This window comes from Hipposideros armiger, unplaced genomic scaffold (assembly GCF_001890085.2).
Source record: "Hipposideros armiger isolate ML-2016 unplaced genomic scaffold, ASM189008v1 scaffold_1354, whole genome shotgun sequence".
Classification (NCBI taxonomy): Eukaryota; Metazoa; Chordata; class Mammalia; order Chiroptera; family Hipposideridae; genus Hipposideros; species Hipposideros armiger.
Genome location: NW_017732704.1, coordinates 199034 through 214236, shown reverse-complemented (window position 1 = coordinate 214236; position 15203 = coordinate 199034). Strand labels below are relative to the sequence as shown.

General features: G+C 37.3%; 1 long non-coding RNA gene across 1 annotated transcript in view; it reads right to left on the bottom strand.

The window, feature by feature from the left end:
* LOC109377283 (uncharacterized) overlaps nucleotides 1–15203 on the bottom strand; it is a 50033-nt gene that overhangs the window by 25631 nt on the left and 9199 nt on the right. The gene's annotated exons all lie outside the window — the stretch shown is intronic.

The following is a 15203-nucleotide window of genomic DNA, read 5'->3' as shown; positions in this document are numbered from 1 at the left end:
CTTAGCTATAGAGGGCAGCGTCACTCGCCCTCATATGTGGGATCCGAACCAGGGCCCTCTGGCGTCCCAAGCCAGTTCTTAACCATTGCGCCACTTGGCCGGCCCCTTGACAGCATTTTTGAATCACCTGTAGGACCCGTAATAAGTGCTTTATGCTGCGGCTCCAGTTCCAGGAATTTTGTTGTAATTGTGCCATGGCCTGAGTAATGGGATTTTTAACAAACTTCTCAAATGATTCCAGATTGTATCTAAGATTCACAATCACTGCCCCAATGCATTTGTTTTTTCCCAAATGGGACAATTCACAAAAATCACGAAAGACAGTATATTCATTATAACTTATCAAACCATTTCAAGGACAAATTGAGATTACTTTTGAGGAGAGGAGTCATATGTAACAAGAGTATTCCTGACCAAAGTGATAACTTTAGCCCACTCTTTCATAAATCAATCTTTATTTCTTATAAATCACACACAACAGATAAGATCTGAACTGATAAACATGCAGCTCTATGCTGATTACGTAGTCGATGTAATTAACCTTTTCGGGTGCCTGATAGATCATAACCCATGAGTAGATTGGTCAGAACCATGGAACGCAGCGTCTGTGGGTCTCACCTGAGCTGTGTGATGTAGCACCTCCTTCTCAACATTCCAGAAAGCATGTAGTACACCAGCTAACATTTTTGATTAATAGTTTAATAAACCCAATAAACATTTTGTTTTTTTAAAACCCCTCCAGTACGAATTCTTGTCATCAGAGGAACTTTCCATTTTTTGCACCATATCTAGGGTGGTTGACGGAATTGGAATAGTCATGGGAGGGAAGGAAGAGAAGAACTTCAGAGGAGCTCAGGAATATGGAGCTAGCTTGATTTTTTAGCTCACATTCCTAATGATGTCTTTCCTGGAAACCTCTTCTCCTGCACCCCCTTTCAGGAAGTGTGAGATAAGCAGTCGAAGACATGTGCAGTTCTCTGAGGAGCAAATGAGCAGAGATGGAAGGATGATTTCAGGGCTGGCTGCTGTTGGACCACCTGGGGCCTCTCTACACCCTTTCGTTTAGCTTGTGCAATAACCAGCAGAACTGTACCTGGAAGGACTGGGAGCAAAGAGCTATCTCCGGAGGAGCTTCAGCTTTCAAGTAGATGACTAGATAGGGAATGGAGTGAATGCGAAAAGGGCAAACACATCATCATCTTCTGTAATATGCTTGCATTCTTATTTCCATCCATCCCCATCTTACCGCATAATGCTAGCTTAACAATGAAATCTTTTTCTTAAAAATCTGGTGTTTCATTTTAAGCATGGAAGGCAACCAATAGCCCCTCCACCCACATGATGGTATAAATCTAAGTTTACAAAACTGATAGACAAGATTAGCAGAGAATTAAAATATCAAAGACAAAAAATCATCCATGTAACAATTATGGAAATGTGTCAACATCCTGCCCTAAGCATTAATGATTGCATCTTAATAATACTAACAGTTATTGAGCACTTAATGGGCTAAGCACATTTTTAATTTACATGAATTTTTATGTAAACCTCACTAAAACCCTAGAGAGAGGACCTATTGCTATCTTGATTTGCAAATGTGGAAATTGAGGCTTAGAGGGGGACATTATCTGCCCAAGGTCAAGGCCAGGATGGAAACTCAGACATCTAGGTTCCAGAATCTAGACTTTAACCACTACACACCTATACACAAAATTATTTGAATCGATTGGGGGAAAAAATGCAAGCATCTGCATTTCTGGGAAGAGTGGCCCAGTATGGCCGCAAGTTAAGTGGAGGAACCTTTGGAAAATCTCATTCATATCCCCCACTTAGGAGCGTGTAAAGGATCGGGCTTGCCAGGACACAATATGGAAAACGTTCCTCACTTCCTTAGGCAAGCAAGACCGAGCGGGCCCTGCCGGACCAGCCTGCTGCCGGGCGCTGGGACTGTGCAGCCGTAAACCTGCAGCCGTTCGGGTCGCAGAGGGGGTGGCCTGCAGGTGGGGCACCAGCGGGGCAGCGGTGGCGGTGCTGCCCCTGGTGGCTGGAGCTGTGCCAGCCTCAGTCTCCTCCTGTGCGCTGGGCCCAGAGGGCCGACCTAGGCCCGGTAACAACTGAGGATAAAGTCAACCTAGTATGTTTCTAGGTACTTGTGCGAACTGGAGAAATACAAGGACTGAAAACTCCCGAGCGTGTTTCCTCATGTTGGGACAATGTGGAGCAACCTGCAGAGACCAGACGCCTGCTGTTGACATGCTGCTTTCTGAGGCTCCGTGTGCATTTGCTGTCGTCTTGTGCAAGGCGACCTTCTTGTTGGCTGAACAAATAAGTGGTCTGATTGAGTTTGAAGTATCATACTGTTGATAATAAAGGATTCTCAACATTGGACTTCAAGCGCTGTTTATACACGTACATAATGTCGCTCCTGTTGACATTTCTTTTTGTGTTGTATATCGCTGTCATGTCAGACTTAGAAGTCTTAGTTTTAAAACTTAGGTCAAACCCTAAAAGCGGAGAGAGTGTTACCACCATTCATGTAAGACCAACAGTCCAGTGAGCAGGAAGAAGGTAAGTGATGAATTTCGGTGTAGGGAAAACGCTCACTTCTGGCAGTCTCTGAAGGGCTCAAGTATGTATATTGCCAAGCCATGTTATTTACAGATTTAGTTATTCCTGAAACATGGGATTTGGGTTTATGATCTCGCTGTCTATATCTTGTTCTGTAGCATGTAAATGTATTTCAACAATATTTGCCAATAGAAATAATTGAACAACTGCTGCTAGGTGAAGAGTGTCTAATCCCAGTTCTCATTTTTACTAGTCATTACCTTGGGTTCCAAACACTGTCTCTGAGTTTCAATTTCCTCGTGTGTAAAATGGGGATGATAATAAATCAATTGTTGTGAGGAAAAAATGAGCAGGTGCTAAAATTAAAAAAAAAAAATCCCTAGGAATAGCCTTAGCCAGGACCAGCAGCAGTAAACAAGAATATGAGTAGAAGAAAATAATTGCCACATCAGACAAAAACCAATAAACTGATCCTTGATATAGGAGTTTAAACAAAATAAGTGAGAACAGAGAAAAAGCTCCCCAGCACTGGTTGCCACAGCCTTAGAATCTTACTCCTGCAACAGTGGAATGAATAACCCATCAGCACACATTCCTAATTATGCATAATATACACATAATTATACATAATAGGAGGAAATGAATGGAGAGTGAGTAAATGCACAAAATAGCTTGATTAACATGCCAAGAACAATCTGTACGAAATGACCAAAGGACTGGTTTTTATTTGTTAAAGAGATAAAAGAAGCAATGGAAACTATTAGACAAAACAGGACATAATGGGAAAAGACTAGGAAAATTAAAAAATACTGAAATATAAATCCAAGAAGTTAAAAAAATGTGATTTTTAAAATAAAAATCATAATATATATGATAAAGAAAAGACTAGATATAGTTGAAGAGAGGTAGATATTTAGGATACAACACAGGGAAATGAAGAGTTGGAAAATATGAAGAAAAAATTAAAAGATGCGGAAATAGAGAATGAAACGACCCATATATGAGTTCCAAAAGGATAGAGAATTGAGGATTAATGATGTTTGAAAACAAGTTTGATGGTCTGGAACTTTAGATAATTTATGAAAACATGGGTTTTCAGACGGAAAGAACTATCTCAGTCCTAAGACAAATAAAAACAAATCCATTCATAAAACTATTTCTAATCAATAAAGGGAAATAGAGGGGAAAAGATGTCAATTTAATACAAAGGCAGAAAAAGAATGAAACAAATGAAGCAAAGAAAAATTATTGTAAAAATGAAACACAAAAAAAGATGATGGAGATAAGATAAAATATACCAGATATCATTATAAAAATAAATTCACATATGTAAGAGACTCAAATTGTTAAAAAAATATATATGTAAATGTATTCCATTTTTACTAGACATAAAACATATAATCACCCAGAAAGGTAAATACATTTTAGGAAAAAAAATGTCTAGGAAATAAATGCTTGTTGATTAATAAACAAAAATGTATTTAACATGCAGAGTATAAGTAGGGATAAAAAGAAATAAAGCATAGAGACAAAAGGAATGTTCCCCCTCCCCAAAGTAAGAAAATTAAACTTTATATATCATGGTCTCAAAATATTTGAAGCACATTTAAATATAAATACTTAGAGAGTGAAGGTGGTCAAGAGGTACAAACATCCAGTTATAAGATAAATAAGTCCTGGAGATGTAATATACAGCATTATGACTATAGTTAACAATACTGTATTGTATATTTGAAAGTTGCTAAGACAATAGGTCTTAAAAGTTCTTACCACAAGAAAAATTTTACAAAAGAAAATATATTTAAAGCAAAAGTTGACAGAACTATAAAGCGAATTTAACTAATCCATAGTTATGGCAGGATATTTGCATATGCCTTTTTTAGTAACCAGTAAATCAAGCAGACAAAATAATTTTCAAGGTTACAGAAGGTTTGAAGAATTCAATTTATAAGCTTGATCTAATATATAAGATCTAACACATGTAAATCCTGACCATAATAGAGAACCCACATTTTTTCAAGTACTCAGAGATCAGTGACCTTGATTTCTAAGTGTGTAAAGATGTTTCAAAAGTAATAGATTTCAAAAATAAAATGAATATAAAAAGTACAGCATGAGACTATATGTATATTGATAAAAATGTGACACAATGCAATGGGATAAAGTATAGAAACCGGATGAGCTGGATGGTGGCTGTCTTTGGGAAGACAGGGAGCAGAATGAGACCAGGGAAATGTACACGGGGACTTAAAGTCTAGTTTCTTAACAATAATTAAAAAGAGATCTAAAGCAAAAATAGCAAAATGTTGTTAGCATATTGTTAATTCTGAGTTGTGATTACATGGGTATTTCTTATACTGTAATTTTTTGTATGTTTGATTATATCATATTTTTAAAAGAGAGAGTAAAATCTTGTGGAAGAATTAATTGGTAGATAAGAACTTGCTTTTGCCTTGTCTTTTTTTGACATATTTTTATAAGTTTGATATCAAGAAGATCATTATATCAGCAGCAGAGTTTCAGACAATTTCTTAGAATTTATCTAAGAAAGTGCTGCATAAGTAGAATAGTTTAGGGGAATTCTGCCTTTTCCTTTTCCTTCAACAAGACCAGAGCTGATCATTTGAGTGGGTTGCAATGAGTCTCAAATATCACAGAGTTGTTCAAAGAATTAAAGGCAGTAATTAATGTATGCTAGAAATATAATATAAATTATCAACAGAATTATGATGTAAACATTCAGTATCCAAGCAAAAGAAACACGTCTCTCAAAAATGTTAGGAAAAAAATCAAGCTGGCTCCAGTATTCTCTTGGGGACATTCAATACCAGTAGGCAACCAAGCAATATATAAAGAGTCATAAGGGTAGACTGAGGTGATCCCAATATTTCACATCAGTCATGTTTTCATTCACGTGTGAAGGCAACCTAAAAATAAACTTAAATATGCAAGGAATCCTAAAATAGAACACCTATGCAGAGGGTGCCAAAAAAATGTATACACATTTTAAGAAAGGAAAAAACTGTATTAAAATTGTAATACTCAATATATACCAATAACAAAAGATGAATACAAGTCACGTTTGACTTCTTCAATTACAAGAGGTGCACAAAGTGGTTACCATCAGTGTCCAGACACTTCTAATTATGGCGAACTACTGCTTGAGCAACATTGACCAAAGTGTCCACTTGTATTGCTACGCGTGCCGTTTCAATTTCTTCCCAAATTACCACCAGTGTAGCTGATTTTCTATGGTACATGACATCCTTGAAGGTCCCCCATAGGTAGAAATCAAGGGGTGTTAAGTCAGGAGAACGTTCTCAAATTTCAAATACCACTTCAAAATGGTCTTGCGCTCACTGAACAACAACCATGCTTCTGCCATTTTCTTTGACTTTCCTGCCTCTCACATGGTGACGCTAGCATTCATTTGATTAATGCCATCTTTTGAGCAAACGTTATGCAACACAGTGCTACTGTAATTCAATTCAATTTTGAAAAGTAATACATAGATAACATCTTTAAAAATGTGTATACTTTTTTTGGCATTCCTGGTATTTTCTAAGGCAACTACCTGAACAAGGAATACTTCATCAAAAAGAAAAAAACAACAACTCTCTGTGTTCTATTTAATGTTCTGTATATTGTGTTCACTTTTGCCCAACATAAGTATTGCTTTATTTGTTCTCTTTTTACTTGACTACTTTGGCTTTCTTTTACTTACCCTTTTATATTCAAGCTATGAATTACATTGTTTAAGATATCATCTTGTATACAGAGTATGGTTGGAACTTATTTCTTTTACTTTGTCTCCATTGAGAAGTCAATTGCTTTTAAAAAGTGGTTTTAATCTCACCTTCATGTCTATGATAGACATTTGGACTTAATTCTGTTGTATTAATGTTTATTTATGTATGATCCTATTTTTGGCTTTATTGCTGTGTTCTCTTTCCTTTCTGTTGCTATACAATATCTGTTTCATTTGTGCCTGCTCCCAGCTCCTTTAACAATTCAGTAACATGAAAGTATATATTGCAGCATATTTTTAGGCCTACTAATAATTATAGCCATTAATGTAAATATTCTCATTTAAAGCTTGAGAACTGAAATGATATACTAGTATACTGAGCCTCTCTTATAAAAGATGAGGAATTAGCAAATGTCTATTTTTGTTTTCATTTTTTAGCTCATCATTTTTGTTAGCATTTATCTTTTTTGTCTTTATCTTATGTAGCTTTTGCATAAATAACTATTTCATTCTCATCTCTAGAGACCAATATTTCATCAGTAATTTGTGCTTGACAGAGCAAGCATATTTAAAAAATATACAAAGTGGGCTGGCCAAGTGGCTCAGTTGGTTAAGAGTTAGCTTAAGAGCGCGAGCTCTGAGCAACAGCGCTGCTGGTTCAATTCCCACATGGACCAGTGCGCCTGAGCTGAGCTGTCGCTGAGCTGCCAACAGGTGGCAGGATGGCTCAGCTGATGAGAGCACGTGCTCCTAACAACAAGACTGCCTGTTTGGTGGGCTACGCCTGCCCACAACTAAGACTGAACGCGGTGCCCTTGAGCTTAGCTGCCACCTGGATGGCTCAGTGGATAAAGCATGTGCTCTTAACAACAAGGCTGCCAGGTTTGACTCCCACATGGGATGGTGGCTATGCCCACCCGCAACTAAGAGTGCAACACAGCACCTTAAACTTAGAGGACATGAGCTGCCAACAGGCAGCCAAATGGCGACTGGCGCCCTCCACAACGAAGATTGAAGAACAACAACTTCGTTGGTCCCCCTCCCCAATTCCCCAACACTGTTCCCCTCCCTTAATTCCCCAATTAAAATTATATATATATATATATATATATATATATATAAATTAAGGGAATTGAACAATTATTATAAGTAATTGCCATTAATGGAATGTACCATGCTTAGTGCCTTTCAAAAAGAAACCAAATAGTTTTAAGTGCTACGAAATATTTACAAAAGCAACCATATATTAGGCAACAAAGAAAACCTTAATAAATATTTTATTGGAAAGAGTGCAACTTTATCTTCTGATCACAATGCAATAAAAATTAGAGGTTCATGACAGAAAAGGAATAAGTAATGTGAACGGCCAATTTTCCAGGCTAGATGCAGGGAACATGGCTGAAGCTGGGGATGAGTCAGGGCTCCTCACATCACACCCTGTGGTATGGAGGCAGAGGCCCCACTTCGGAGGATACGTGCTTTTGGAACTTCGTATTTTCCCTCTATGGGTGTAAGTCTATGGTGATTTTTTTCTGAAGTATATGGTGAGTTCTACACTTTCAATCTGTTTTGATTGCGTGTCATAAAAAGGCAAAGGGACTGCTTTTGGGTTTTTTTTTTGTTTTTTTTTTCCCCTCCAGTCATTTTATTACTCATATTGCCAAGGGAAAGACTTTGGGAGAAACTTAGTAAATAATAAATATGACTAAGTAACATGCAACCTCTGAGAATGAAATGAGTGATGTCATAAAAAGAAAGACACCTTAATCTATTTTCTAATTTGGATAACCCACTGGGTGGGAAAATAAACTTTGATAGTTATAGATAAGAGGGTGAGAGAAATCCATCCTGCTAGAATCATTCTTTCAGTCGTTAGCAGCTTTTAACGAAATCCTGAAGGAAACCTTTGGGTACCCGCTGATGAAATGATTTCACTCCTAAATGCATGCAGGGAGGAGAAAGGGCTTGACAAAGCTGCCTCTCTAGTCCTTGTACTGAAGCTAGACAACTCAGTTCCTCCACTCCAATGTCCCTGGTGCCTTTTGAGCTGCTGCCCCAGCTCTGTTGCTCAAAGCAAGTGAGTCTGTCAGCAAGAAAGTCTGTGTGCAGCTCTTGTAAGAGGAGCGCTAGCCTCCCTCTGTCTCACTCAGCCACTCAAACCACTGTTGGTTTTGACAGCCAAAAGTTATGGAGACTTCTCTCCCTGGCACTGAAACCCTAAGCCGGGGAGCCTGGTGTGGCACTGGGAGATGGGGGAACCTTTGCAGCCCAGATATACCTCCCAATTTTTAATGGTCACACGCAGGTATGGGATCAGCCAGTTCCATATCTCTGCCCCTCTAATCAGTCTCGGGGTGGCTTCTTCTGTACGTTAGTAGTTGCAGGGCTTTGGTTCAGCTAGACTTCAGGTGATCCTCAATGATGGTTGTTGTGTAGCTTAGTTGTAATTGATATGGTCCTGAGAGGAGGTGAGCACAGCATTTACCTACTCTGCCATCTTGACCAGAAAATCGACCATTTCCGTTTTATCCCATTATAAATTATTGGATTTGCCTAAAAACCATTGTCACTGACCTTCATTATGGCATTAAATAAAGGGCAGGCTCATCTAAGCATTAATTATGCTTAATAAAAAGGAGGCTTGTATTGTGTTCACCACTACATCCAATAAACAAAGTAAAAAGGCAAGAAAAGCTACTAAACCTTTATTATTACTGGTGGTTGGTATTTCTATTATCCTGTTTGTTAATTTTGATAAATGAGATCCTAAAATATGACACATTTTCACCCAATGAAATATGTTTACATTAATATAAAAATTATTTCAATTATGTTTAAGTTCCTTAGTTTAAATTCTGCCTTTTTCTTTGAAGAAAATACTAGTCCCTTTTAGTATTAATCCAGTTAAAGGATTGTCCTCCCACATGTTTACCAATAAAATCCTCTGTAAGTTTTTCACAGGTTCTTTCTTAACTAAAGCTGCATATATACTAACAAGATGGCTTAACAGAGTTTACCAATTGGAATGAGTAAATTGGTGTGTGTATTTTGTAACCCAACCAACGAAACAGTTTGTAGTTAATAAGTTAGTGCTTCAGTATAAATATGAAGTCTATGCCTACACATATAAAAGAAAAAGAGAATAGAGGCATATTATTATTTTCCAAATAACACAGGTAAAGTTTTGAGGGAAAACCTGAATTATTCAAGTAGAAATCTTTTTTTTTCTTCCCAAGAGGAACCTAAAATTATGTTCATATATCTTTAAGAAAGTTCCACAAGCATGGAAGAAATGGAAGTAATTTCTATAGAGAGATGTTTCCATTGATTATGCTTTTAAAACGAATGTACATGATGAGTCAAGAGATGTTAAGACTATACAGTCATCAACCATACAATAAAACATGATACCTTTATAGTACTTACAATTTGAAACATGAAATATAGTTTAAAAATCTATTTCAGCCATTTGCATAGCAAATTAATTTTCTTCCATTCAAACCTTGAACCTGAGATCAAACCAAATGGTTTGAGAAGTAAAATATGCTTTAATATTCTATTAGTTTTAAGTTAAAGCAAAAGGTATGTATCAGAAGTAAGGGAAAAAACCTCTGTATATGTAAGAAGCAAATGAACATTTCCAAATGCAGGCAGACACAAAATCTGAGTCTCAGTCAAACTGGCTATCATCTTTCATTTGGCCTGCCTTAGGGATTCCCTGAAATATCACTCCACCCAACTTTAGGGCACACCAAGAGGCTTCCAGTGTCTTTTCTGTACAAACAATCTGTCTTGGCTCATGCTACAGATTTTTCTAAAATCTCTTAAAGGTTCAAAAAATGCAAACAAGCAGCATTTGGCTTTGACATTTTCCATACCTCTGGCTGAGCAGCCCTAAGTCTGGCACTAATGGTAATTTGCCTTGGTTCACAGTTTGGCCTCTTGAAGCACCTCCAAGTCCAATGTAGGTGGTGATCATCTGTGGATTGGTTTGTGGCTCATACCAAGTTGCCCTGTGCAGGGCACATGCTGCAGCTGAAATTAGCCTGTAGTGGGTCCCCTTCCTAGTGGCCAGCTTCAGACCAAGCCAGAGCATCACATGGCCACCTCTAAGGATGACACACCCAAAGGACAGATTGGGAAAGCGCCAGGGCTAGGTAAAGTGGACCCTGCTCTGCAGGGTCAGCCCCTGTACCACAGCTCCTCTAGTGTAGTCAGAGCCAGTCTTCACAACCAATTAGCCTGAGGTCCAATCCCTCCCACTGCATTGCAAACAACAGCCAAGGCTCAACTACAACAGAAGAGCACACACAACCCATACAAGGGACATGCCTGAAGCACGTGGTTCTGGTGACAAAGGAGACTGCACCACTGGGTCCTACAGGACACCTACTACATAAAGTCACTCTACAAAGACCAGGAGACATAGCAGCCCTACCTAATATATAGAAACAAACACAAGCAGGCAGCCAAAATAGGGATACAAGGAAACATGTCACAAATAAAAGAACAGAGCAAAGCTCCAGAAAAATAATTAAACAAAATAGAGACAAGCAATCTATCAGATGCAGAATTCCAAACTCTAGTTATAAGGATGTTCAATAATGTCAGGGAGAACTTCAGCACAGAGATAGGAAACATAAAAATGGAGATAGAAAACATGACAAAGTACCAGTCAGAAATAAAGAATACAATAACTGAAATGAGGAATATATTAGAGGGAATCAACAGATTAGATGAAGCAGAGGATTGAATCAGCAATTTAGAAGATAAAGTAGTATAAAACACCCAATCAGAACAGCAAAAAGAAAAAAGAATCCAAAAAAACGGAGCATTTAAGGGGCCTCTTGGACAACATAAGTGTATTAGTATTTGCATCATAGGGGTACCACAATGAGAAGAGAGGCAGCAAGAAATTTAGAACTTATTTGAAGAAATAATAGCTGAAAATTTCCTTAACTTGGTAAAAGTAATAGATATACAAGCCCAGAAAGTGCAAAGAATCCCAAAGAAGATGAACCCAAATGGGCTGACACCAATACACATAATAATTAAAATGCCAAATCTTAAAGACAAAGACAGAATTTTAAAAGTAGCAAGAAAAAAATCAGTTACTTACAAGGGAGCTCCCATAAGGCTATCAGCTGATTTCTCAACAGAAACTCCAGGCAGAAGGGATTGGCACAAAATATTCAAAGTGATGAAAAGCAAGGACGTATAACCAAGATTATTCTACCTAGTGAAGCTATCATTTAAAATTGAAGGACAGATAAAGAGCTTGCCAGACAAAAGAAAAGCTACAGAAGTTCATCACCACCAAACCAGTATTACAAGGAATCTCCAAGTGACTTCTTTATGATGAAAATAAAAAAAGATAAGAAATATGAATAATAAAGAAGCAATAAGTACATATCTATCAACAATTACTTTCAATGTAAATGGAATACTCCAATCAAAAGATAATGTGGCTGAAAGAATAAGAAAACAAGACCCTTACATATGCTGCCTACAAGAGGCTCACTTCTGATTGAAAGGCACACATAGACTGAAAGTAAAAAGATATAAAAGATATTTTATGAAAATGGAAACATAAATCAATCAATCTAAGGTAGCAATACTTATACCAGACAAAATAGACTATTTTTAATTAAAATTTATTGGGGTGACAATGGTTAGTAAAATTACATAGGTTTCAAGTGTACAATTCTGTTATACATCAACTATATATCACATTGCATGTTTACCACCCGGAGTCAGTTCTCCTTTCATCACCATATATTTGACCCCCTTTATCCTCTTTTATTCCCCCTCCCCTTACCCTCTAGTAACTACTAAACTATTGTCTGTGTCTAGGAGTTTTTGTTTCTTTCATTTATTTGTCTTTTTCCTTTGTTGTTTCAGTTTTATATACCATATATCAGTGAAATCATATGGTTCTCTGCTTTTTCTGTCTGACTTATTTTGCTTAGCATAATAATCTCAAGATCCATCCATGTTGTCACAAATGGCAGTATTTCATCTTTTCTTATGACAGAATAGTATTCCATCTTCTTTATCCAATCATCTATTGAAAGACACATTGGTTGTTCCCATGTCTTGACCACTGTAAATAAAGTTGTAATGAACATTTATCTAAACTTTACAGATAAATGTTTTCAGTTATTTTAGGTATATACCCAGGAGAGAGATTGCTGGGTCATATGGTAATTCTATTCTTAACTTTTTTTTTTTTAAAGATTTTTATTGGGGATTTGGGGGATGGGAACAGTGCTGGAGAATTGGGGGAAGAGGAACAGACAAGTTGCTGTTGTTTTGTTCTTCAGTCTAGTTGTGGAGGACATTGCTTCACTGGCCCAAGTTGGCACCATCATTGCGCTCTTCCCGGGCGAGGCAGATCAGTCGCCGGCTTCTGGACGGCTGCTCACAGCGGCTGCTGGCCGCTCACGCTGGCTGCTGGCTACACACGGTAGCCAATGGCAACCCACTGCAGCAGGGTCTGCAGCCTACGCCGTCACCGGCAGCCCAGCTCCAAGTTGAGCTGTTGTTCAGCATCTTAGCTGTAGAGGGCAGTGTCACTGGCCCTCATATGTGGGATCCAAACCGGGGCCCTCTGGCATCCCAAGCCAGCTCTTAACCAATGCGCCACTCGGCTGGCCCCCAGGTAATTTTTAAATCTTCACTTTGGGCTATATATCTTGTAACTCTTGGCTTCCTTATTATATCTTATAAATATTAAACAGTAGCAAAAATATTTTTCTGAGTTAGTTGAAATTAGTTTTCCCTCAATATTCTTCCAATATTTTTTTAATTGAAATCCTCAATAGTATCATTTTATGTTTGTTTTTTTCAAAGATAACTTTTATTTTAAAACCTCCAATCTTATTGTGATTTTTATTTGCATTTCTCTGTTGACTAGTGATGTTGAGCATTTTTTCATATGTCTATTGGCCATTTGTATGTACTCTTTGGAGAAATGTCTATTCAGGTCCTCTGCCCATTTTTTAATTGGATCATTTGGGTTTTTTGTTGTTGAGGTGTATGAGTTCCTTATATAGTTTGGATATTAGCCCCTTATCAGGGTCGTTGGTTTGCAAAATCTTCTCCCATTTCATTGGTTGCTTCTTTATTTTGTCAATGGTTTCTTTCGCTGTGCAGAAAAATTTTAATTTAATATAGTCCCACTAATTTATTTTAGCTTTTATTTCCCTTGCCTTTGAAGTAAAATTCATAACATCTCTTTGAACCCAAGGTCCATAAGTTTAGTACCTATGTTTTCTTCTACACAGTTTATTGTTTCAGGTCTTATGTTTAGGTCTTTGATCTATGAGATATCACCACACACCAGTTAGAATGGCTATCATCAACAAGACAATAACACCAGTTTGAGAGGCTTTTAGAAAAAGGAACTCTCATACACTGTTGGTAGGAATGCAAATTGGGGCAGCTGGTATGGAAGACAGTGTGGAGGTTCCTCAAAAAATTAAGAATAGAATTACGATATGACCCAGTAATCCCTCTCCTTGGTATATACCCTAAAATTCTGGAAACATTTATCTGTAAAGATATATGTGCTCCGATATTCATTGCAGCTTTGTTTACTGTGGCCAAGACATGGAAACAACCAATGTGTCCTTTGATAGATGATTGGATAAAGAAGATGTGGTGTATATACACAATATAATACTATTCTGCCATAAGAAAAGATGAAATACTGCCATTTGCGACAACATGGATGGATCTTGAAATTATTATGCTAAGCAAAATAAGTCAGAAAATGTAGAGAACCATATGATTTCACTGATATGTGGTATGTAAAACTGAAAACAATAAAGAAACAAGATAAACAAATGAAGAAACAAAATCTCATAGACACAGACAATAATTTAGTGGTTACCAGAGGGTTAGCAGGGAGGGGAGTGGTAGATGAGGGTAAAAGTGATCAAATATATGGTGATGGAAGAACTGATATATAGATGATGTATTACAGAATTTTACACCTGAAACCTATGTAACTTTACAAACAATTGTCACCCCAATTTAATTAAAAACACCCCCCACCTCCAATCACTCTTTTCTATGGAAATGGCATAAAAATTTCATCTGTAACCATGCGTCCGTACTGACATAAATCAATGACTGAGTGTAATGGGAGAAAGCTGAAGTGGAGTCATTCCTATTAAAGAGGGAAATACGTGCATTTTTATAATATCAGATATAACTGCATAGAACATGTTACTTGGGATTCTGTATGTGTCATCTGCCTTGGAGAAAACTTATATTTGAAGGTATGTCAGAAAAAAATTGTTTTTATGGGGTTATGTGCCGTTTTGGAAATGATATCTGCAATGACTGAGGACAGACTATTAGGTGATACCTCCTATACAGGAACACTTTTAGCAGATGTGTAAGGTAGAATTCTAATTTTGTTGATTTACAAACTTTATTAGAAATGTGATTAAATTTATTCATAACCATGGACTCAGTGAAAATGTACACATCTTCCATTTTGTATCACCAGTGGTATCATCTTAAGAAAAACAGCACCTTCTGGAAGAACCTTATAACTGAAGCTTAATTATTTTTACTCTCTGTAGAATGTAATGCATATATCAGCAGTCATATTCTCTGGTGAATGGCAGCATAATGTAGAGCAAGAAGGCTCTGAAGAACCATATGGAAGTTCTGTGTTCCCATAGCAACTTGAACATACTCTGTAAGAATCTGTTAATGTTATTCATTATCTATGGTAAAATGGACTTAGTACAAGGACTATATCTAGTTCCCTTTCCTTATTGCCTACACAGCGATTAAGGTGAAGCGTTCTGATCTTAACTGATTTTGGAGTCAAATGGATGGACCCCAAACATTATAAATTAATATAATTTCG